At 48.2% G+C, this 22751-nt stretch overlaps 2 long non-coding RNA genes across 2 annotated transcripts in view; both read right to left on the bottom strand.

The window, feature by feature from the left end:
* Positions 1 to 2672: 2672 nt before the first annotated feature.
* Positions 2673 to 17381, bottom strand: LOC121078732. The gene is made up of 3 exons (XR_005824711.1): positions 17140 to 17381; positions 9601 to 10234; positions 2673 to 5675 (listed from the first exon to the last, which is right to left on the bottom strand). It is a non-coding gene; the product is annotated as an uncharacterized LOC121078732 (long non-coding RNA).
* A 533-nt stretch (positions 17382 to 17914) lies between these two features.
* The window catches only part of LOC121078730, a 33789-nt gene continuing 28952 nt past the window's right edge, over positions 17915 to 22751 (bottom strand). The window contains exons 2-3 of the long non-coding RNA XR_005824709.1: positions 18869 to 19066; positions 17915 to 18705 (exon numbers count right to left, since the gene is read on the bottom strand). This is a non-coding gene — a long non-coding RNA (uncharacterized LOC121078730). The remainder of the gene's footprint in view (positions 18706 to 18868; positions 19067 to 22751) is intronic.

Here is a 22751-nt window from a genome sequence, read left to right on the forward strand (position 1 = left end):
AAGGGGATTGTTGCTCAGTCTCAATTATCCTAAAAGCTGGGTACAACTGATGCATTGAAGAAACCACGAATATAGGCATGTCAAGGGAAAACCATTCCCTGTGACCACTAACAAAATGCAATCAGATCTGCAACATGTGGAGCCAATTGATTTTCAACAAGTTATACAATGTAAACAAATGATTGATTCTTGGGCTCCTTTTATTTCTGAGCAAGCAGTCAGAAATCTCTCTGACTACTCTAAGCAGGTAAAGCTGGTGGTAAACAAGGGCTACAGAGGGGCAGCATGCAGTCCTTCCATCAACCTGCAAACAGCAGGAGCTTTGATTTTTCTTTTTTTTTCCCAGCCCCTTAAGCAGCCACTAAATAATCAACAATTCCTCAAGTAAGCAACTCCCTGCTCGTATGAAATCTTTCTGTTGCCGGTGGTCATGTCAGACCAGATTCTGCTTTCGGTGAGAGTCAGGAGGTTTTTATTGCTTTTGCATTTTGTCTGTTCTGATGTCTCCAGCCTTCCTCTGATTTACACGAGACAGATGAGACAGGAATATCTCAAAGAGCTTTATCACTTCTCTCTGTCAGCGGCTGCTGCTAAGTCAACAGTGCGATGGTGTGTGTCTGGACCAGAGAGCACAGAGGTTGCTCAAATCGTTCTCTGCTCCCGGTGAAACCAATAAGCCATACTCCACTGCCTCGGCTCAGCTCCCCAGCCGTGCCCCGTGGTTATGTCAAATTAAATCTCACCCCCTCACCAGCAGACTTCCAATACTGAAGCAAAGCCTCTGCCCCCCAGGGAGGGCGAGGGGGAGCACAGGCCTGGCAGGAGACGGTGCGGACCTGCAGGGGGGCTGCAGCTGCTGGCCCAGTGGAGCCATGGGGAGCCACGGCCCACAGGGCGCTGCCCATCGTCTGCCTCCAGCCACCTCCTTCCAACACGGCTGCAGGGGTGCAGGTCCACAGGTGCTTCTGCCCATGGGAGCTGTTTGCGTGGAAGTGAATGTGCTCTTCTGGGGGCAAGGAGGTTTCTCGCACCCCGCCCAGGTGAGCGCACACCTCTGCCTCAGCCACCCCTTCGTGCCATGGCACGCCTGCCTAACACAAGAACTGCTCTCTTGGCACGGGCTGGTCTGGGACAGGCACCACTGAAACACTGCCCATCGCATCCAGGAGCACCCAAGCATCTCACCTGCCACTCTGCTCTGTGCAGTGCCTCTGGTTTTGCTTAAGAGACTCATTGCCACAAAGGTACCCAGAGACAATGAGGACTGCTCCATCCTTCCCATGTAGTGTTGCACACCTCTTACAAACTGGAAACAGCCACGTGTTGCACCTCATATTTTATTTACCCATCACTCTACTTCTCCTTTCTTCCCCTTACTTACACTTACCCATCCTCACCGCCCAGCAGCAGTGGGGTGTTTCAGCAATAGGCACCAATGCCCGGGCAGAGCACACCCCACATGCAGCCTGCTCGGCCGCTGCTCTCCCACCCTTTGGAGCACCTGCCTGCTGCACTGTTGAGATTACAGACTAAATATCAGAGAAAAGAATTGTATTTACACCAACTGTGATAATTATTGCAACAATAGCAATAAAAATACATTTCCAGAGTGCCACGAGCTGCGTGTTCACACTCATTTGGGATGGGACTAACCGCTGTTGGTGGCCTCCGCAAAGGGACTGCTGTGATTCAGGCTGCAAACTTAGGGAGGGGAAGACCAGGGGTGGAGAGGAGAGGAGAGCATCAGGGAAGAGAAGGGGTGAGAGGCTTATTCCAGCCCTGTCCAAGAAAATCAGGGCCCATTCCCTGACCAGTGCAGATACTCAAGCAGCTATGGGTGACTCTTGCCATCAAGCAGGAGCTAGAGTGGTGTTTTTCTCATAGTGCTCTGTGCTGTGTTCCTGTTTTCCAAGAGCCTCACTCTACTCTGCCCTTGTTTTCACTGGTGCTCTCGCAGGGCTGCAGCCACCCCAGCACCCCAACCAGGCTGGGGGCTCCCAGCTCTGCTCTGGGCTGCCAGGCTGGGGTGTGCAGTCCCCCAGGATCCAGCCCCCCGCTCCCGGGACAGCCCAACCATCCAGCCCATCAAGCCCCTGGAGAGCGCATCCTCCCCAGGAAAACAGCCTCCTGTTTCCAGGGGCCTCGGCGTGGGGGCACTTCTGGAATGAGCTGCTCCAGAGCTGCAAGGCGCTGTAAACAGCCAAGAGCCCGAGCCAGAGCCTGCCCGCCTGCCGCCGCCCCCGGCAGTGTTTACGGTGGCACATATGTTGTGCAGTGGGTTTGTAGTGCCTGCGGCGTGTCTCACTGTTGTCAGGCTCAATGCCCGTTCTTGGTGCCAAAGTCTGGCACAATTCCTTGCAAGTGGGCACAAATTCATCCTAAAACACAAACAAAGGAGGAGGTAGCGCAGTCATCGCTTGTGTGGGCACCGAGAGATTCCTGCATAGGGAGGGACTTCACCAGGGCCAGGAAAATTTCTGTTTAAAATTAAAATGGTCTTTTTAAAGCAGATTAAAACTCATTATGAAAGCAACCATGAACAGCTGTGATCTCACAGCAAAGACTTTCCTGGCTCTTATAGAAATTGCCCTGTTCCTTTTATAATACCAGAATAATTCTACCTCTTTATTTCAAGCTTGCAAGATATTTATATTTTATATAATTTTGACAGATCTCAACTGCGAATTGCAAGTTGTTTTTTTTTTTTCTGCATATGTATTAATTGTGTGTGTCCAGTGCTAACCCTTATTGCCATGTAATTTGTACAACGTAATTAACCATATACAAACCATAATACGTTGCATTTGGAAGAGTTACATCTAGTTAATTTAATTGACTAATAACATGTTTTCATTTAGCAGCACGTACTGTATTTCCAGTGATTGAATTAATGTCATGTTAACGGCTGCCTTTTGCAACAACATTTGGCATAAATTGCATTAAAAATTGATGTTCGTACAAATGTATTTTGAATACAGCTCAGCATGTGGTCTGGGAAAACACTCCTGTTGTTTATTAAATCAGCTCAGTTCACAAGTGTACTCAGAGGAGCATCACTGCTGCCCTGCACCCTTTGCTGGCAGGTCTGGAGGAGCCACAGCTGTGTTTCTCCTGCCCCAGCCCCAGCCAGCCTCGTGATGCCTCCCCCAGCTGCAGGACCAGAGATTTTTCACGCTTGCTGGCTTGCACTGCCTGAGGTTACAGCTTCCCTGCATGGGCTCCTGAAACAGGTTTTAAAAGGATTTTGTGTTGAGAGGGAGTGCAGTAGGAAAGCTCCAGGCGCCCACTGGGAAAGAGGCAGACCTGGAGACACAATTAGCTGTGTCCCTCCGTAAACCCCACACCACTGTGACTGTCTAGCCTGCCCGCCTTCCTCCCTCAGCATCCACGAGAGCAGAATGAAAACATGCTCTGCAGCTGCCTCCTTCCCCTCTGTCTTTATTTGCACGTGGTCCCAAGGGCGGCGATCGATGCTGTCACTGCAGCGAGGAGCCTGGCACTCACTCTCGCCTAATGCTGGAAACAAATCGGGCTGCACAGAACGGGCCTCCTGCTGCCCAGCCTGTGATTTTGAGAGGCAAGAGGAAACCAAGCATCTGCAAGCCTCAGCCTGCAGCCACAGCCATGGACCAGCTGCATTTGAGTCTCCTGTCACCAGCAAGATGAAAGAGCCCAAAGCTTTCTCTTATGCTGAGGGTGGCTTCAGAAGTTGTTCCACCATGGACAGCAGGTGGAGAGCGCAATTAGAGGAAAGGCTTGGAAGATCAGATCTGTTGCACTGAAGTTAAACCTCCAGCAGGGGCTGCAGTGTCTTTGCAGGCTGGCTTGCTTAGTTTTCACATCTGTCATCAGTTCCTAGCTTCAATTTAAGCCAAAAGCAAAAATATGGAAATACAAGGACAGAGGAGGTGTTTGTGGCATCACAGAGCAGCCCAGACCACAGCTTTCTGGAGCCCGCTGGGAGGGAGCCCTGCCCAGCAGGGAGCCCACCACATCGCCCAGGCACCGAGCAGGAGCAGGGCAGGGCAGTGCCCTGCTGGGGGGGCACAGCCACCCCCAACACCCTCATGTGTCCTGTCCTGGACGAGCAGCCCTAGAGCCTCAGCCCCAGCACGTCATGGAGGGGCAGAGCCTGCACCGTGCTCGGCTGTCCCCTAACAGGCACCGCCTGGCAGGGTGCCTGGGCTCTGAGCAGACAACTTCTGTGCACATTTCAAATGAACTTAAATTAATAACCAGCTCCTCGGGCTGGAGCCGGGGCTGCACAGAGGAGAGTAAGCCACAGCTCCCGGAGCTGCCTGGGCTCCCCGTCAGTGCTGGGGGCTCCACACGTTTGGAGGTGTACACGAGGGCTCTGCTGGGCAGCACAGGGACTACGGCTGCAGGTGGCTCCCAGCTCTTGTGCACGCACAGTTGGTTGCATGCAGTCATGCACGTACAGGCACGAACACGCAGGCACGCACATGCTTTTTTCCTCACAGTGGTTCAGAAGTCTTTTTTCTTTGTGGTGAATAAATAACAAGAGCTGGGTTTTGATTATGCATGGCAAAGATGCTGCTTTGAGAGCTGTCTGTGATCCCAAGGAGCCTGCTCATTCTGCCTCTGTTGTACATCAGTACTAGTGAGGAAAAAAATGGCCTATGAAATTCAAGGTGCAGAACAGAGACTGTCAAGGCAAGTGGTGAGCCCACACTGACTTTTTCCATTTTGTGCTTAAATCCATGCAGGACACCCTGGGCTTTGTTATTTATGGGCTGTGTCTTCCATAATTCCTTTGCACAGGTCCTTTCTCAGAGAACATGCCAGACTGGGAGTGGCAGGAGAGGGGGCACGAATACAAAGCCAGGGACCATTTCAGATACACCATCGCTGGGCACCTCTCTGTCCTTCCCTCTCCCCTCTGTACTGAATCATTCGCAATGCACAAATCTGAAATGTAAGAGCAGAAGTACCCTGCTGGTGCAACCTTCTCCTTAGGTCGTTACCTGTTACTTATTACTCCTGCCTTGTGTGGGCAGAGCCTGTTTGCAAGTGGCAGCATTAGTGCTGGAGCACACGTGCCACTGTGACATATGGACAAGGGGAGCCCTTCCTCTTCTTTCCCAGGAGCAGCAGCCTCCTTCTCCTTCTGCCTGATCCTGCCCCCCCGTGCTGGGTGATAATGGGTGTTCATGCATCTCAGCATGTTCTTTCTTCACTGATCATCACTGTGCGTTCATCAACAGATGTGGGCATAATTACATCAACCCAGCAAAGAGGATAATGTCAACAGCTGGGAGGCTGGCCGAGGGAAAGGGCTGCCCCGAGCATCCTAAGAGTCACAGAGGGGACCCTGAATCAGAGCTGATAAGTTTCTTGCCTCTACTGTGCTGCCAAAGGACAAGAAACAAGCCCTTGGGATGATGATCAGGAGATTCCAGAGGTACCCAGCAAGCTCATGGGGTGAGCATCCTGGAGCAGGATTCTGAAGTGCCCTGGCCTTGAGGTCTGCAACTGTCTCGAGCTGGAGCCTCTCCACCTTCTGCTTAGACAAATCCCATGTTTCTGATTTGATTTCAGCTGTGGCAGGTTCCTCTCCCGAGTACCTTTCCAAGTTCAGTCCTTTTGACCAAGTCTTTTGAAAGCACTGGCTCTACATATGTCATGTTTGTCTCTTCAGCAATATACAACTCCATCTTTAAGAAACAATATAGAAGAAACAATTAAGAAACAGTTCTTGCAAAGCCTTGATGTTTCTGGATTCAGTAGCAAAAGCACTACCTGCTTGCCTAGATCATGTTTATAAGGACCACAGCTCCACTATCGATTATGATTTTTTAACAATTTGAAATCAATTAAAGTGATTAAAGTGAAATCAATTAAAGCTCTGTGGGAAGATCTGTATGTAGTTAGGAGATAATGCAAAACGCTTCTCACATGGCCAAAGCAAATCACCTTCCCATGGAAGATGGATCTGAGTTTGAATAACAAAGCAAACACACCAGGATGTCAGGGTTCATCTCACAGCTCAGCTCAGAGCTGGTGGCTGAAATTCACAGATCAGCACATCACACTTCCACTGAACAACTCAGGAATCTCTGCAAGATGTGGCCACTGGTTTGCAGCCCTGAAGGTGTAAAATTTTCTTAATTTAAAGCAACAGCTAAAATGAGATTTATTTGAGAGAACTTTATCTAACTTCAGAGTGAGTGAACTAAATGCTTAAAGGCCACTTTTTAAAATGAGTTCAAATAGAGTAAGTAGTGTAGAACCTGTGAATGGCATTTTTATTTTAAAGGAGCACCTATTGTTTCCTTTCAGATCTGTGAACAAATGTAGTGCTCCTAAACAGAGCCTAAAAGCACGAGATATAAGCACACCAGGCAACATGCAAGATTCCCAGCAGCTCTGCTGATGCACCTGCGTCCCAGGGGGCAGCTGCATCAGCCTGGTCACCTGTATGCTCTCCTGCTGCCTCCTACCTCTGCCTGCCCCGATGCAGAAAAAATGAATTTCTCTTCTCTCTCTAAAATGGGTGTTTTACTCTAGTGAATAAAACAATTCTATAGAAAATTATATAACTTTCCTACAGGGAAAACCTGCAATGGCATGTTCTTAGCCCCCTTTGGAACAGAGCAGACCCCAGCATACAGCAGGGCAAGGCAAGCTGCTGCCTCCTGTGCCGCCTGAGCCGGCCGGTGGGAGTACCTGCAAGAGCACTACTCTGCCCAGGGAGCCGGGAGGATTTTGATCAGGCACATGGCTCGGTGATGTGCAGGAGCTTCCCCGCGCTCTCTGGCGTGCTGGGGACCCCAACTCTGGCACTGGCTACGCAGGGCAGGCAGGTGCAAGGACACAGGTGATCCCTCACGGCTGGGACAGTGAGGGGAGGCTGCTGCTGGCACGGGCCTGGCCCAGCTCTGCTCCCTGCTCCCAGGGTTCAAGCAGCCCATACACTGACCAGCTAGGTTTCCTGTCCTGGATTTTGTCTTTGTTTCCTGAGCTTCTTTGTCCCATCAACCTGCAGGCAGTGCTGGTTTCCCATTCCAAGAGAGAAATTGTCTCCAACAGGAATTTGAGCTGTTTTGCCTTCTCTGGAGACACCCTGCAGAGCCAGTGGGATGATGACAGCTGCATCTCGCAGGGCAGCACTGCAGGACCTGCTCTGCAGAAAGGAAAAGGCGCCTCTGTGGGAACATCCTGCAAACCTGGGGAGGCACCAGAGAGGTTGACCTGGAGCAGAAATGCTGAGAAATACCCCTGGTGCTGCCCAGCCAAGGCACCCAGCTGCTCCGCAGGCAGGCAGGCACAAGGCCCCTGCACCCTCCCCAGCACCCACCTTCCCAGCACACGTTCCCCACCCATTGCTCTCCAAACCCTGGGAACTATCTACTTCTACCCCATCAGCTTTCCCATTCCTTCAGTCTGCTCGCTGCCTCTGCTTTACAGCAGCCTGGGATGCCCGCTTGTGCCTCCTCACCGCTTGCTCTGCCTCCCTGTCCCAAACTTCCCTGTCCCCTGTGTCGAACACTAACCATGTTTTATAGACACACCTCTCATACTCATTTACTGTCTGGGGCTTTCCGTTTCACAGTCTACCTCCTTGGTCTACATTTCTACATTGCTTCGGATAAATATCTGGCCCATACAAAAATTTCCTCGAGTTCTTTGTTCAGGGATATTTGCTTATCACAGCACTGCTGACACAGAGACATTTCTGAATATGTTTTGTTCCAAATAAATGGGCCAGCCAGACAACCAGGTAAAGCCTATCACACTGCTATCATTGCTAGACAAACCCACCCCGCACACTCAGCCCCAGAGACAGGCGGTCCAGTCTCACTTCTATGGCTCCAGCAAATACATTTACCTCTTCTTTGCTCCACGTGGGAGGACAAAATGGAAAGACAAAGCCATTGGACAGCGGTTCCCCGTACTGGCTGCCTGCTCCTACTATGACCCAGGCTCAGCCTGCAGCAGTTGGTGCTAGTTTTAATCCCTGTATGGGACTCCATCCCAGGCAGCAGAGAAAGGAAAGTGAGGGCTGTCCCACACACGCATTGCTTTCCCCACCTTTGCCCAGGACTTGACGCAGTGGAGCTGGGGAGCAGGTGGCTGTGCAGGGCGCACAGCGCCTTAACTCCTCGTGCTGCTGAGCTCCTCCCCAGCCCCTGGGCACAGGGAAGGGGGAATGCAGAGAGCTCAGTGGGCATTCGCTAAATCCAACATAAAATATTCCCCTGACTCTCCTCAATAAATCCAAAATCACAATTTTATTAGTTCTATACCCAGTGGTGCATTCTGTTCCTGCTGGAAAAGAGGGGCAAGGAAAAAAAGACAGGAAAATTGTTGGTTGTAGTGGCATTTGTCTGGGTGCCTGGAAAAACAGGAAGACAATGCACAGTACGTTTGTGCTGATGACAGCCTGATATCTTGTCTACACATAGACATTTTCTATGCCTTCACAAAAACATATCGTCACCATCTGTGTAAGCACCATTCATGTGCTGCAGCAAAATCTGAGGGGCTGTAAAAGACACCACAAGGGACTTGTGAACTGGGAGCATTTCACAGTTTGTGGGGAAGAAAGTTCCTCTTCTTTGGCTTGGTATGTTCTTTGCAGGTTAGACAGGCTTGATTTTCCACCTCTCATCCAGTTGTTGCTTACTAGCTCCATGGGTGAACATTCCTGCACACAATTTGTACTATGGTAAGGGGATGTACAGGAGTTTGGCTATTACTACCAATGTCATCAGCTTTAATCTCATGGCAACCACAACCTATGGGAGAGTAACAGACAACTGCCTCTAGTGCATGTTCAACTCAGCACAGCCTAACTGCTTGTGTTGCTATAACACAGTTTGCACACAGTGAGGGAAGGAGCACTGTCCTACAGATTACGTTTGAATCATCAGAGACGTGGTGTGAAAGGCAATGCCAACCTGCAAGGCAAACAGCACAGCAGAGAACAGCTTTTGCCCCAGTGGGCATAACTGCTGGAAAGCACACCTCAGTCAAAGGGGGAATCAGGGAATCAGCAGTCAGCAAGGAGGCAGGGTGTGGGCTCATGCCACCAGCCAAGAACGCTGCTTCTGAGGAGTTCTTGGCACAGTGCAGAGCCAACCTCTGCAGATTTCAAAGGCAAATCAGCAATTCTAGTTCCATCCGAGAATCAGCACAAACAGGATTGACAGCCCCAACTCGCTGGAATGTGCCTTGCTCGTCCCCAGCGTCATTGCAATCAGCATCCCAACAGAAATCTCTGGGAAACAAAAGCGCATCCAGAGAAAGACTTAAATCACAGAACCATACAGCAATTAAAAGTCGTGTTCATAACAGAGTCATTTGTGCTGGTTCTCATATTCTTTACATTGGAGCAGCACGTAATAACCATTTCAATTAAATTACGCTTCTCCAAGGTGCATTAACCACTTTTATCCATCCGATTAATTGGACCCATCTCTACTGCATTGAGCAGAATTACATCACTCCAGAGGGAAAGCAGACAGTTAATAAAAAGTGTTGTTGTGGTACTAATGCAGGAACGCTTTGCTATCAAGCACATACGCTCACACACGTTTATTACAAATTGTCTACTCAAGCACAGATGCATGGTTTTACCTGCACGCATGTAGTTAAGCACACCTAGCAGGCAAACACACATCTGCTCTTGGAAAGGATGAATTGCTGTAGGCTTGCATGTTTTGCAGCATCAACATCTCCAGAAGATGTCCTTCGAGTCCAGTGTTATCATCCAATTTTCTTTGCTTCCTGGGACTTCAGTACCTTGCCCCGTAACTCCCAGGCAGCTCTGCACGGGGTAACAAAGCCCTTGCGCCGCCTGGAGCCAACAAACGGGCATCCCATCACACACTCCAAGCACTGCTGCCTTTGTGTGGCTGGATGTGCTTGGTCCTGTGCTCCGCTAATTACCACTGTGTGACAGGGCAACTTGCCGGTTGCCTGGACGTCACACCAGTGGGCTCTGATCCTGCTGCTTCCCTTCCTCCTAGGGTACAGAGCATGGCAGTTCTGCTGAAGGCAAAGGCTTCGGTGAAGGAAATTGCACAGGGCCCAATTTGTGCAGAAAGAGCTGACCTGCTGCCATGACCTTGGGGTGAGATTTTATTTACTTGAGAGGGATGAATGTTTCCATGCAAATTCTTCAGGCACTCAGTTCTTCAGATTCTTCTGGACAAGAAATGAAGAGTGATGCTTCCTATGCAGCAAAGGAAACATTGGTGATGAGCAGCAGCTGTAGAAGGGCAGTGTATACGTAAAATATGGTGAATGGGACATCTTGATGTGTGCATGGTGGTCACAGTGCATTTGCAGTCAGCGCACAGACACCACGGCAGCTGTGCATGGGCTGGAGCCCCAAGGTGTGTTCCCAACAACAGCTAAGAAAAGATCTTAAAAAAATTTGCTTGCTGGCTCTGGGGCTTTGAGAATATGGTCTTTATGGTTCAATGAGCCCTGCCGCTTTGTCTGGATTCCAGTTTCTCTATGGGAGCAGCTACCTTGACACCTCTTGGGAATTAAATTATCTTTTGATGTGAGACAGTGCATCCAGGAGAGCTGCCAAATGCACCTAGATGAGTATAGCCCACATGAACTCTGGGGAGTTGCGCTAGAATATGGTAAGACTAGGTAGGCACTGGAACCTTACCCTTTTCCCCAAACCAGACATATACTGAAAGGAGCAGGAATGGAAGAGAGACAGCTCTGCCAAAGAGGGAAAGGTCTTTTGCAGGATCCTGCCTGATCAACCTCTGATCTGTGCTGGAGGGAAGGTGCTGGGATGGCAGAGAGGCACGCACGTTTGTATTTCTACGTGCAAGCATCCATGTTGTAGGAAGGGCAGCTATCTCATTCATTCTCTCCACAGGCACAGATAATATAGCCTCAGGAGCATGCAGTTATCAAAATGTTATAAATTGTTACCTTTTAAATAGTGTGGTAATTTGCTAGTCCATTACAGGAGGAGTTCTAGGATACAAGGAGCACGCTATGAAAAATTATGCCTTCTGAGTCACTGCTGACCTCTGCAGCTGAGGTGCTCTCGGAACTGCTCCATTATGTCAGACTACCCTGAGCAATTAGCCATCCGTCAGAGCTCATCAATGTGTCATGGTGCTACAGAAGACACCACACATTCCTGACAGTTCCCTTACTGGAAACGTTTGCTGCATAGGTGCCATTCGCAATCATGCTGGTGTAACCTGCTGCCACCAGCAGAATGCTCCCAGCAGGGAAAACCTCAGTTGCTCTCTGTAGCCACCTCTCCTTCTGTAATTAAGGTATTTTCATAGACCTCACAAGTGAAATAAGCCAGTTAATTTTAGTCCAGTGGTTCCAACTTAAGAATTCTGCAAAACTGGAAATAAATAAAATCCTTTTTTACAATCACTGCCTTTTTTTTTTTTTTTTTTTTCTGACAGTGCTGCTGCTGAGCACTGTCCGTGCATAAGCCAGCAGAAGAGCTGCTTGCTCTGGCATGGCAGCACTGATGCTTCCCAATAGGACCCGCTCCATTGTGGACACAGTGGAGAGAGCCATGCTGCCTGTCTGGCACCTTCCTGACAGATGTTCAGGTCTCTTCTTTTCATGGCAGTCCTCCAGCTCTATTACAAAGAGTCTCATTATTTCTGAGATTCCCAAATCCTACTTTCTCTGTGTCAAGTCTTTCTGTATGGCCTGAACGGTCATAAAAAGCCTCCACACGTTTCACAGACCACCCTGTTTTGTGCCACCAAAGGCTGTTTCTTGCAACTAAGCCTCCAGGCAAGATCCTCGTAACAGTGAGATATGGCCAGCAAGGCTGCTTATCAGCCCACTGTTTTCTTGCAGTTTGGGGAAGGAGGTAGCTCCAGGTCTATTCAGCTCACAACAGGAGAATTACATCTGTTACATTGTTTTTGTGCAAAGCAAAGGGATATTTCTCCTAACCTATGTTTTAATTTCTGCACATAAATCCCTCCAAACTTAAACCTCCCATTTATTTTACGTGCTTAGATATTTCCTCGTGAGTTGCAGGTGAAATCCATGTCCTGGCATCCACATAAAAGCAAATGCAGAAGGAATGTGTCCCGGCTATAAAAGGTATCATCCCTGGAGACAAATCTTTCCTTTCTGGGGAGGAAATCCTCAAGGCTCATGAATTTCCCTATGAATTTCTCTCAAAATACATACGTTTCAGGACACGAATAAACATGTAAATACATGACGTGCTATTCCTAGGCTTTCTGGTCAGGAAGCAACAGGCAAATTGCAGTTCCTAAAAAACTTGCACCCAGCTTCCTTACAAGCCACTTACTAAATACACATAAAACATCCAGCACCTGGGGAAGAGTTACCACCCTAGAAACATGCACAGTGCACTATGATAACATCACACACAAAACACACGTGCTGGTACCACTCTGATCTAGCAAACCACTGCAGAATGACAACACTTGGGAAGCTGCCACTGTAATTCAGGAGCTGCTGGGCCAGGAAGGTGAACAGAGGAGCGCTGGCGTGGCTGGCAGAGCTTCGCCACAGGGCCCACGACTACTCCCTGTCCTCTGGGAGTACCCAGAGCTGCCTGCTGTCCGTCCAGGAAAAGTATCCAAAGGTTTCAGCCACAGGGTGGCTGGTGCAGTGCTTGTTGGCATAGGACAGCGTGAAGCAGAGGGCAGGTCTTCCCTAGTTTGTTTCCTCCGCATACATATTTCTCAGAGGAAACACTATCAGAGAGCTCTGTGGAATCGTGAATACGAATTGCTTTGACCTCACTTAGTCTGATATGGTGGAGTATTAAATCTCTATTTTTCAAGCATTAAGCCTGTGTAATAGAAGGATGCTGCGAGCAATTTGCAATAAGATGAAGGGATATTACTGTCCTGGGAGACAGACAATCCAACCACATCCACAAATTGATAACAGAGATAGTGGCTTAGGTTCATCCTAGCTATTAATTAAGGGCATGTTTTATGTGGAGGACAACACCAGTTTACACAGGCAGGTACTACTGGTCTTCCCTTCCCTGTTGTGAGCAGCATTCCTGGACCTGGACCGCAGCCAGGTGGGTCAGCTTACCTTGCTGAACCTCAGTTCACGCACTTACACCTGAATCTCTGACAGGCAAAATTAATTTCTCAAGCCTTTAGCACAGCAGCATCAGAGCTGCTGTTCTGCCTGCTCGTGAGCAGCCGGCGCTGCTGGAAGCAGCTGCAGCAGGGCACAGTGTGCAAGCCCTCCTTCCAGGGACATTCAAACACTTGGCCAGACCAAAGAGTTACCAACTGTGTTGAGAGCTAACATGTCTCTAGCTGCTAATGAGCGGCTAACCATGTCCTGAGCTCTTCCTTTGCCCTCAGAACTTGCTGCCTCATTATCTGGCTGATCCCCATCTCTCAGGAAAGAAACCCAAAACCAGATTTCATTCTTTTTTACCTCTGTATTTCTCATCTTTGCTGCTCACATCATCCTGCTCAGTCGAGACAGGATCCGTCTCCCACCCAATGCCCTCAGCAGGCTTTCACTTTCCTTCCCCCGCACTGAGTGCAGTGGGACTCTCACATCCATTACTCGGGCTGATTACAGGGCCACTAACTTGTGTCTTAATTACCAGCAGGATATTATCCTCTTATAGCCTTTTGCTCTTCTCCCTAGAATTTATCAGCAAGCCCGCAACAAGCCCTGAAAGCTGATCCCCGCACTGGCTTGCAAGACCCACTGCTGCTCCTGCCTGACTTGAGAGAATGCCCCACAGGTTGCACTCTGGTCCTCTGGGCAAAGCCAGGCCAGCGTAAAGGGGCACCCGCGGCCACTGGCAGCATGCTGCAAGGTGAAGCACAGCAGAGGGCAAGAACCGAGTCAGGTGTGAGGCAGCTCCCCGGAGTAAGGACAGCGACCCACACCCTCTGGAGTCAGCCAGATGGATGGAGCTGTAGCACGCTAAAAACCCCACCGAGCTCCAGCAGTAACATCGTGTCGGACTGCTCTGCTGGAGAGTGCCTGCCATGCTGGTGGCTGCCCAAGATGTTGTATAGAGCTAAATAATGCAGGTCAGCAGTGGAAGTACGTATATAATACTGGAGGAAATAGTGCAAAAGTCCTGTGTAATGAATCAGTTAAAGCATCTCTTCTCACAGGCAGACACCCCTTGGGAAGAACTGAGTCAGAGATACAGCGGTGGGATAGGTCAGGAAGGCAGAAGAGCTATATGGAGAAGATGCAATTAAAAAATGGAGAATTGATGTGGTAGCGAGGACAGGAAGACTGCTCCAAACCACAGACTACTGCTGACTGCTGCCCATCCCTAATGCTCTGTGTTAGGGCCCACATGAAGGTCATGCACACGCATTTCTGGAAAATCACATTCAAAGACATGCTGAGCTTCCAGATGGAAAGTGTGAGCCCTTACAAACATAAAGCAAAAAATTTACAAAACAAAGGGAGGGAAACAAAAAGTTGGAAGTCAGGCCGTCAAGAGTGAAAGGAGCATCCTTTGGTGTCAGTGAGCATGTGTCCACAGCCTGCAGACCACGTCTGGCTGCAGCCTCACCCTCCATCTGCCCGCCTATGAAGCCAAAACTCATCCTGGGATGGCAGCGGTCATCAGCCCAGCAAGCAGGGAAACCTCTGTGCTTTTGCATGCCGTTCAATTGTGCCACATCCTAGCCTGCTCTTTGAAGTCAAGATCTCTACTGTATCCTGGCATATTGTGGATTACAAGATTTCAGTCTGCCTGCTGCAGCTCAGCTGTATGTCTGATCTTGGGTGAGGAATTTCTCTTTATACCAAACTGTCTATTCAAGTCATAAAAATAGGCTTTTTTTCCTTCTGTAAGTGCAACACTTTTCATATTTTTACTTCCAGCTGCCTAGATAGTATTTCACTTTTTTCATTTCTAGTGCTCGCTCTCAGTTATTTAATGTGAATTTCTAGGGCATGGTGCCCTTAGCAGACATCAGAGCAATATAACACAAGAAATCAGATATATGCTGTTCCAGGAGAAAGCAGGAACAAAAAGACAAACTAGGCTCTTAATACATATGGTGCTTTTGATTCATGGAATATAGAAAATTGTATTTGATTATATCTGTAATGGATCCTCGTAACTTTAGATTAGGGTTATGCTGATGGCCCAACTAATGGACAGTTTATTGCAGGAATAGATTTCATCCCATCATATTTTTTTCCTGATATCAATTACTTTGAATGTTTAAATGTCTCATTTCTCTGGATGTTTATTGCTCAATTTTCTTTTCTAAAAAAAAAACCCTACACACACAATGCCCCTGGTGTTCCTCTGCTAAGTTGCAAGGAACTGGTTTGCCTGCTCCTGGAATCCAGAAGCATACTGTCACCTACCAGGTGCATAGGTTGGAATAAGATCCATATTTGTGGCTTACAGCTATTGAAGTCATCCCAGCGTGATGCCATGAGGTAATAGAGTCAAAGTTCTCTTAGCAGACAAGTGGATGCTATTGAAAAAGAAAAAAGAAAAAAGGAAAAAAAAAAAAACAATAATAAAAAGCTCATTAAATTAATCTGTCTAAGAAGGAAAAAGAACTTGCAGGATTGCTGCCTGTGAGATTAACAGCAAATCTGATGATAAAAAAGGTTGGAAGCAAAGATGGTTTGGTGGAAAGCATTTCGTTTTCAGTCAACTTATATTAGTAAAGCCCTGAAGAATAGAATCATTAAATTATTACTCTCTGAAGTAGTGCAGAAGGGCCTTGAAGGAAATGCTGTCATGTCAGTAAAGAGTTTAGACGTCTGTGGAGGTACCAGAGATGTTCCTTATTGATTTGAGGGCTAGGGGCAGAGGGCAGCAAGGTTGGTGGATTTTTCACTTTGACTGGCTCTAACCATGTCTGAAACTATCTAGGAAAAAAAAAAAAAAACTTGCAGAGAAAAATGCCACCTTTGTCCTACTTTAAATACCAGCCAAACTGCTTGACACCAGTGATTTGAGAATGATCTCTGCTATGTACTTTGCAGAAGTATGTTCTGCCTCACTCCAGAACTGATCACCGTCAGTCAAAGGGTGGCATGATGTCGATTTCCCTGAGGAGCAATGGTCCCAAATCAAGAAAAGACACAGAGCTGTTTGAGGGCATTCGTCAGGGCCATGGGCTGATACATGTCAGTGAGGAACAGTGGGTGCACATTTCAAGGAGAATCTTTTTTTTTTTTTTTTTTAACCTTCAGCTAAATTCTTCAATTTGGCCAATGTGCCCAGAGGAGAAAACCCAGGGGCTCCTCAGCCCGGAGGCATTTTACTGTCACAGCCCTGATTTCTTGGAGAAGAGAAAAACCTGATGACAGAGTTGTATGAGAGCTCTATCAAAGAGGGCAAGGCTGCTGTGCCCAGAGGAACAGATTTTCCCGAGCAGCCCAAATCCCCAGGTGCCTGGTGCTTTGCAGGCACATCCCTGGCCATTTCATCCCATCTCCATTAGCTGCAGAGCCCAGTGCCAGATGCTCAAGGCCACTGTGGTGCCCGGCTCCCTGCTCGCACGGCCCACCACCAGGAAGGCAGGCTGTGGCTCCTCAGAGAAGCCCAGGAGTCTCCCATGGTCTGAGATCATTGCTGCAAGCCTGGGGTCCATGCCAAGCACCCCTCTCCTGAAGACCTCTGACTGCCTGTGGATGAGACTAAAAGACTCTACCAAGGATTGGGGATGCCCTTGGGTCAGCGTGAGCATCAAGATAAAGCCCACATGCCCATAAGGCTGCCAGGCTGGTAGAAGATCAGGAGTCAGTGCTGTGCAGAGACGAAAGGGCATGCAAGGTCCCCTCGTGATGAAGGTGACACACCGAAGCAAGACACACTTCTGCATTACAGTCCCTGAATGGGGCCCCACACCAACCGCAGAGGCTTCAGCAAGGGCAGAGGAGAGGGGACGTGCCTGGGGCAGTGCCTCGCACTGCCAGGAAGAGCAGCAGGCCCCTTGCACGGGCAGAAATTCCTGCACCCTGGAATGCAGAGCTGCCTCACCCTCTGCAAAAGCACACTCATTCACATACAGGCCACATGTTATTGCTGCTCCAAGAAGAGAGATCCACTTATTTTTTTCATTAAAATGCAAATTAATTTAATAAAAAGTAGAATTGTAAATTAATGAAGCACTTAAAAATTCTACATAATACAAGGCTAATACTTACTCTGTAGAATTTCCTCCAGTTAATATCACCACTAACTCTCCCGAGTGGGACCAGCCTGGCAGCTCCACCGATCTAAATCAGTCTCTTTGATTGGTGATGGGATCAGAGCTCGCCGAATGGGCACGTTGCCTTTTTACTGCTTTCCAATTACTGGGGGCAGTTGAGAAGTCTGCCTCCTCTGCAGGAAGCTCATCCTGCAAGGATGTGCCTGCCCCCTCACGGCCGACGCGCTCTGGAGCAGGGACATTTTCTCTCCTCTTAAAAGAGGAATGATGGATCCCTGGAGGTGGCTGCAACCCCAGCTCGCCCGGGAGCACGGGGGCTGCTGCCCTGCACCGAGCTCCGGGGGAGGGCTGCCCTCCCACGACCTCAGGCTGTAACAACTTTTTTTTTTTTTCTTTCCCCTAATACAAAGCGCTGGATTCAGGCATTGGCTCCCACGACAGAATGTGCAGCATGCGAGCTGCGGGGCTGTCTCTAATGAAGGGCTGATGGCCAGTCCCATCTCACTGCTGTGAGGCTCACAGACACACCAGCTACCATAGATCTTACCCAGGGAGCGACTGGATTCATGGCAGCCCCTCAGCATCACTGTCCCTTTTCTGCAGGGTGGGAGCAGGGTGACAGGAGAAAGTGCCTTGGTAAGGTCTGATATTGTCCCAGGCTGCCTTCGAGACAAATCTGACTCAAGGAAACAAACCATTCCCCTGAAGGGACAGGTGCAAGGCTTGTTTTCTGCACTTTCCCTTTTTAATACTTCTACGGAAACGCCAGGTAAACCACGCCACAAAATCACCCTTCCCTCTCTGCTAGCTATAAAGAGAGCCCAGGCAGACAGCTTCATGGGGACGTTGCACTGGTATGTGCCCAGAGTTAGAGGACACGAATCGTGCCCCTGACCTGTCTGGATGGGACCCCGTGCACCCCATGTGCACCCACCACAACTCACTCAGCACAGAGCCCCAGGTGGCATGTGCCACACTGCAGGCTGTCACAGGCCAGCCCTGGTGGCCCCAACAGGACCTCCCTGCCATGCCAGGACCTGCCAGGCTCCTCTGCTTCTGGCCAGCCAGCAGGGACCGCGAAGGCTTCGCGATGGTGTTAATCACCCGCCACACTCATTTACTGCCATGTGTACACCACTGCCAGGAATGTTATCCCTTAAATAAAACTCACCCACCCTATTATTGTAATGTCAACTCTGAACCTCTCAGATAAGCCCTGCAGACAATTTATAATTACACAGAAGTAGCTCTTGTACATTGCACCAAGGGGCCATCAGGAGAGGATTTAGGTCTTTCACAGAGCCAGCGTTTGACAGGTCTTTTTGCTGTTATTTCATCTTGACAGCTCCTTGCCACCCAGCTCCTCCTGTGGCTCCACACTCATGCTTTGTTGTGTGATCTCAGGTGAAAAGAGCACGTAATGGGCAATAATTGTGGGTGATTACTGTTTACTTGTTAACTTTGCTTGGCAGAGCAGCTGTGATGGATGCAGGGACTAGAATATTCTCTTTATCCCCCGTAGCACTTAGAGTGAACTGGTGCTTAATTCAAAGGCTGAAATCTATAAAAAAGAAGACGAAACCCATCATTAAATTTCTCTTAGTGGCTATGTGCATAATTCATCCAAACACCATCAAATATAAATGGCCTTGTGTCAGGATGAGCAGTACAGGCACAGCAAATCCAACCTGCTCTAGGAGACAAACTGTGAAGATGCCTCTTACCACATTAATGAGATCAGGCACCAAAGCACGTCCAAGGAGCATCCTAAGCAGGACATGACGATTGGACTGAGCCACCTGTGAGCAGCCCCTGCTCCCCAGGCATACCTGGCCCTGTCCTTGCCGATCAGCCCCCAGGCCCCTCGCTACTGCTGGGCATAACTGTCTGGGGAAGTCTGGAGATTTATTGGTCCGGGTCTTCTGTCCAAAAAAAAAAAAAAACACACATTACTTTTAAAGCCTGATCAATATTTACAAACAGCAGGCAAAATGAGTCATACAGATTGCATGTTAGCAGTCATGGTGCTAATGGGAAGCTGGGCAATGCCTTCCCCACGCCACAGCAGGGACCAGAGCAGTGGTCACCCCCCACAGCCAGCTGCCCTGCCGGTACGCCAGGCTGGGCCACAGTCTCCCTGCCAGTGGCCAGCACAGAGCTCGGGCAGTGCAGAGCTGCCTCCAGCACTGTGAGGGACACAAGCAGCCCGAGTGAGCTCTGCAGTCCCTCATTCTCTTATGGCCTCGACTTGTTCGGCAAAGCTGTTTGCTTGCAGTGGTACACCACTTTATTTTTTTTCCCACAATTTAAAAACATTTGTATAGATTATGATATCTAAATTGTTTATTGTTCCATGCTAGTGTCTGAACTTTGACTGGGAGCTGAATGACCCCAATTTCACAAGCAGCAGTCATATACTGGTAAACAATCCTTGTTTCACACAAGCAGATGTTAATCTACAGTGGTTTAGCAAAGGTTTGTAACAAGTTTTCTAGAAAGTTGAGGTTTTTTTCAATTATTTGAAAAACACCAAGTTATTTAATAAATCACAGCAAGTTGTTTTGCGAAAGTATCCTTTGAACCATTAGATATTATTGTGAATGCCAATTTTTCTTCCCACCTTATGGCAGGATAAAGATACCCCACTCAATTTTCATCAAAAGCACATGAAAGCAATCAAAGCTCCTGTAGTTTCTATGGAAATAAGGGATGCAAATTGGGATTGCGTGGTGCCTTTTTTCTTGAATTTATCCATAAAAATGCAAATACTGTTCAACAGATACTGAAATATTTGCCTTGTTCTAAGGGAAGCAAAATATACAGATGAGACTTTTGTCCACTGGCTCTCCTGGCAAAGAGATTTGACAGCTCTTGGAGCATGAGCTGAACAAGCCCTGTCAGAGCATGAAAACAGTGGCAGAACTGGCTCTGCCATGTGTGTACCTGGCCCCAAAGGGCTGCAGCTTGCTCCTCACAGGTCCCTCAGCCACCAGTATTAGCAAACAGGTTCTCCCGCCCTTTCCCACAATGCAGACTCCTCCATCCACAGGTATCTTGAGGCTCCCTGCCCAAAATACAAGGTCATCCCAGCCCCTCTGCTGCTGAGCTAGAAGAGCAACATTATCTCTTTGGTGTGGAAAACAGACAAGCCAGAGGAACAGCACAAACAAATCACATTTGTGATGCATCTGCTTTACTTTCTTGCCAGACATTTCAGAGAAGAGAACACAATGGAGGATATCCTGCTCCTGTGCACAGCCACATCCTATCCAGCAGCAGGGACTGATCAAGACTGTACAATGGGGGGGGTTGATTAATTCCCTTCTAAACTGAAGGATACAGAATAGTTAATGCTAGCAAAGGCCTTTGGGTTATTCCCCTAAGTGCTCTCCTGCTCTCTTCTCTTATTCTGTAAGCTGTATTGTGTGCTTCGTACAGCACTTACTGATAAATAATCAAACAGTTCTGGGAAATGCTGATCCATAGTTGGGTCTCTTGCTCTGCAGTGAGGTCCAGGTGCCCAAGAGCAGCAGTACCACTGCCACGTGGAGACCTCACAGAAAGATGGGGCTTGTCCCTGGTGCATACCCTCTGCTTGAGGGCTTAGGGAAATTTAAAAGGTCTAGGAATGGTATTTTGTATCACTGTCACTGTGCCAAAATTAATGACAAACCCTGGAACTTCAACTACTAAAACTGCAAGAGTGAACTAGAGAATGCTTCATCTTCATGATTGTAAACTTGCAATTAATTAATTGTGCTGCCACTATATGCACAATAGCTAGATCAAAGAACTGAACAGAGATCAAAACAATTAGTAGATCACTTTACTTACAGTTGAAAGAACCAATTAGATATAGCAAAGACATAGCCTGGCTTAGCTGCTTCTCTTAACACCTCTGGAAGAGAAAAGCCATTCAATAAACTGTGGAAAAAATAAAGATTGTTTACAGTACAGACAGAAGTCATGATGGTCTGTCTGCTGACTTTTCCTTTCCGAGGGTGCAAAACATCTAAATGAGATTGCCTGTGTAGTTCTGCAGACCTAACAGCCTCCTAAAACAGGTCCCGAGAGCTACCTGGTCTGGCATTTCCTAAGGTAGGAGATAGTTCTGGGTTTTTTTGAAACATAATAGCTTTCACACCTGCTAGTACATTACTAAGCACCTGTACCAGCTGCTCAGTTCAGATTTAGCCACTCCCCACAATTTTTCCTAAAATTCTTGTGAAGATACATTCCAGCTACACCTAACATTGATTCCCAAATATCTCCAGCAGGACCGTGTCGTGCTGTCTGGGGACACTCTCCCTTCCCTGAGCAGGTGGAAGAGATCAGTAAGGGACACTGTGGATTTTTATTTTTAAGTTTTTAGCCTTGGAGTGCTATCTTTGAGAAAGATGCTGTAGTGTAACCAGACATACAAGCTCACAAGAAGAATTGCTAAGTGATTCTTGACATACATTAAGCTGGATGCCACATTCATGACCACAAACAGTCGCTCTGGACTGCAGTGCCGGTCTGTATCATCGCAGGGTTACAGATGTGGGCTCCAAGCTGGGACTGCTCACTACCACAAGCCTGGAGGGTGCCCACCTTGCCAAAGTCTTCTCCAGGAGCCCCTTACAAGCCCCACACACAGATCAAGCACAGAAGACAGCTGTTGACATGCATTAGAAAGAAGGGGCTTTGCTGGACTTCACTGCCAGCAGGAGAGAAGGGACCAGGAACAGAGAGGCAAGACCTAGGAGGCAATGCCTCCTGAACAGTGAGCATGGAGCAGTTACTGCTGTCAGCCCACCACCAGGTGATTCCCACTGTCGTGTGAGACAATTAGTAAAGATCTGCACTAGGCACAGCAGTGCTGTGGCTAGGCACTGACTGCTGTACGCATACTTGGTGTCCTTGCTGAAGATACACTTCAGCACTGAGCTTTGTCTCCATTGTCGTGTTTGTCACATTGTTTATTTTCTCTTTTTAATTGACTCAGACATTGTTTAATTTCTCTGATTAATTGGCTCAGACAGAGAGGCTGTAGGCAATGTCATTCTCAAATCATCTCTGAGAACCATCGCAGGCATGAGGGTGACATTACTGGTCATAGACAGCAAAGTGCTACACAGCACCCCTAAAGGTCCACCCCCAGCTGGTAACAAGGAGGCAGTAACAGAGAGCAGGTATAAGTCATAGATGTTTGCAGGACAAAGGCTATTAGCAAGGTGCCATCCTAGCTTGTATAGGAGTTGCTTTCATTTAACATACATGCCAACAAGTGAGACAGCAGGTAGGATGAAAATTCAGCAAAACACAGCTGACAACAGTATTTGCATCATTCAAATGAGATGTGCCTGAAGGGAGCTTCCAAGGCATCTCACCACATGAGCTGGAGGCAGGTAAAGATGGTGAGAAACAAAATCATGCCACATACATGCAGTCTTAAGAGTAGTCAATGCAGGGTATATTAAGGCACAATTTTAACAATTTATTGAGACAGATTCAATACATACCTGAAAAAAATATTCAACAAATGTTCTTTTGCATTTTCAAACGTCTTGCATCTGGCATGACCCATACTTTCCCAGTCACATGTATTACACAAACAGATGTTTA

The sequence above is a fragment of the Cygnus olor genome, chromosome 15 (assembly GCF_009769625.2).
Source record: "Cygnus olor isolate bCygOlo1 chromosome 15, bCygOlo1.pri.v2, whole genome shotgun sequence".
In the NCBI taxonomy this organism is placed as follows: domain Eukaryota; kingdom Metazoa; phylum Chordata; class Aves; order Anseriformes; family Anatidae; genus Cygnus; species Cygnus olor.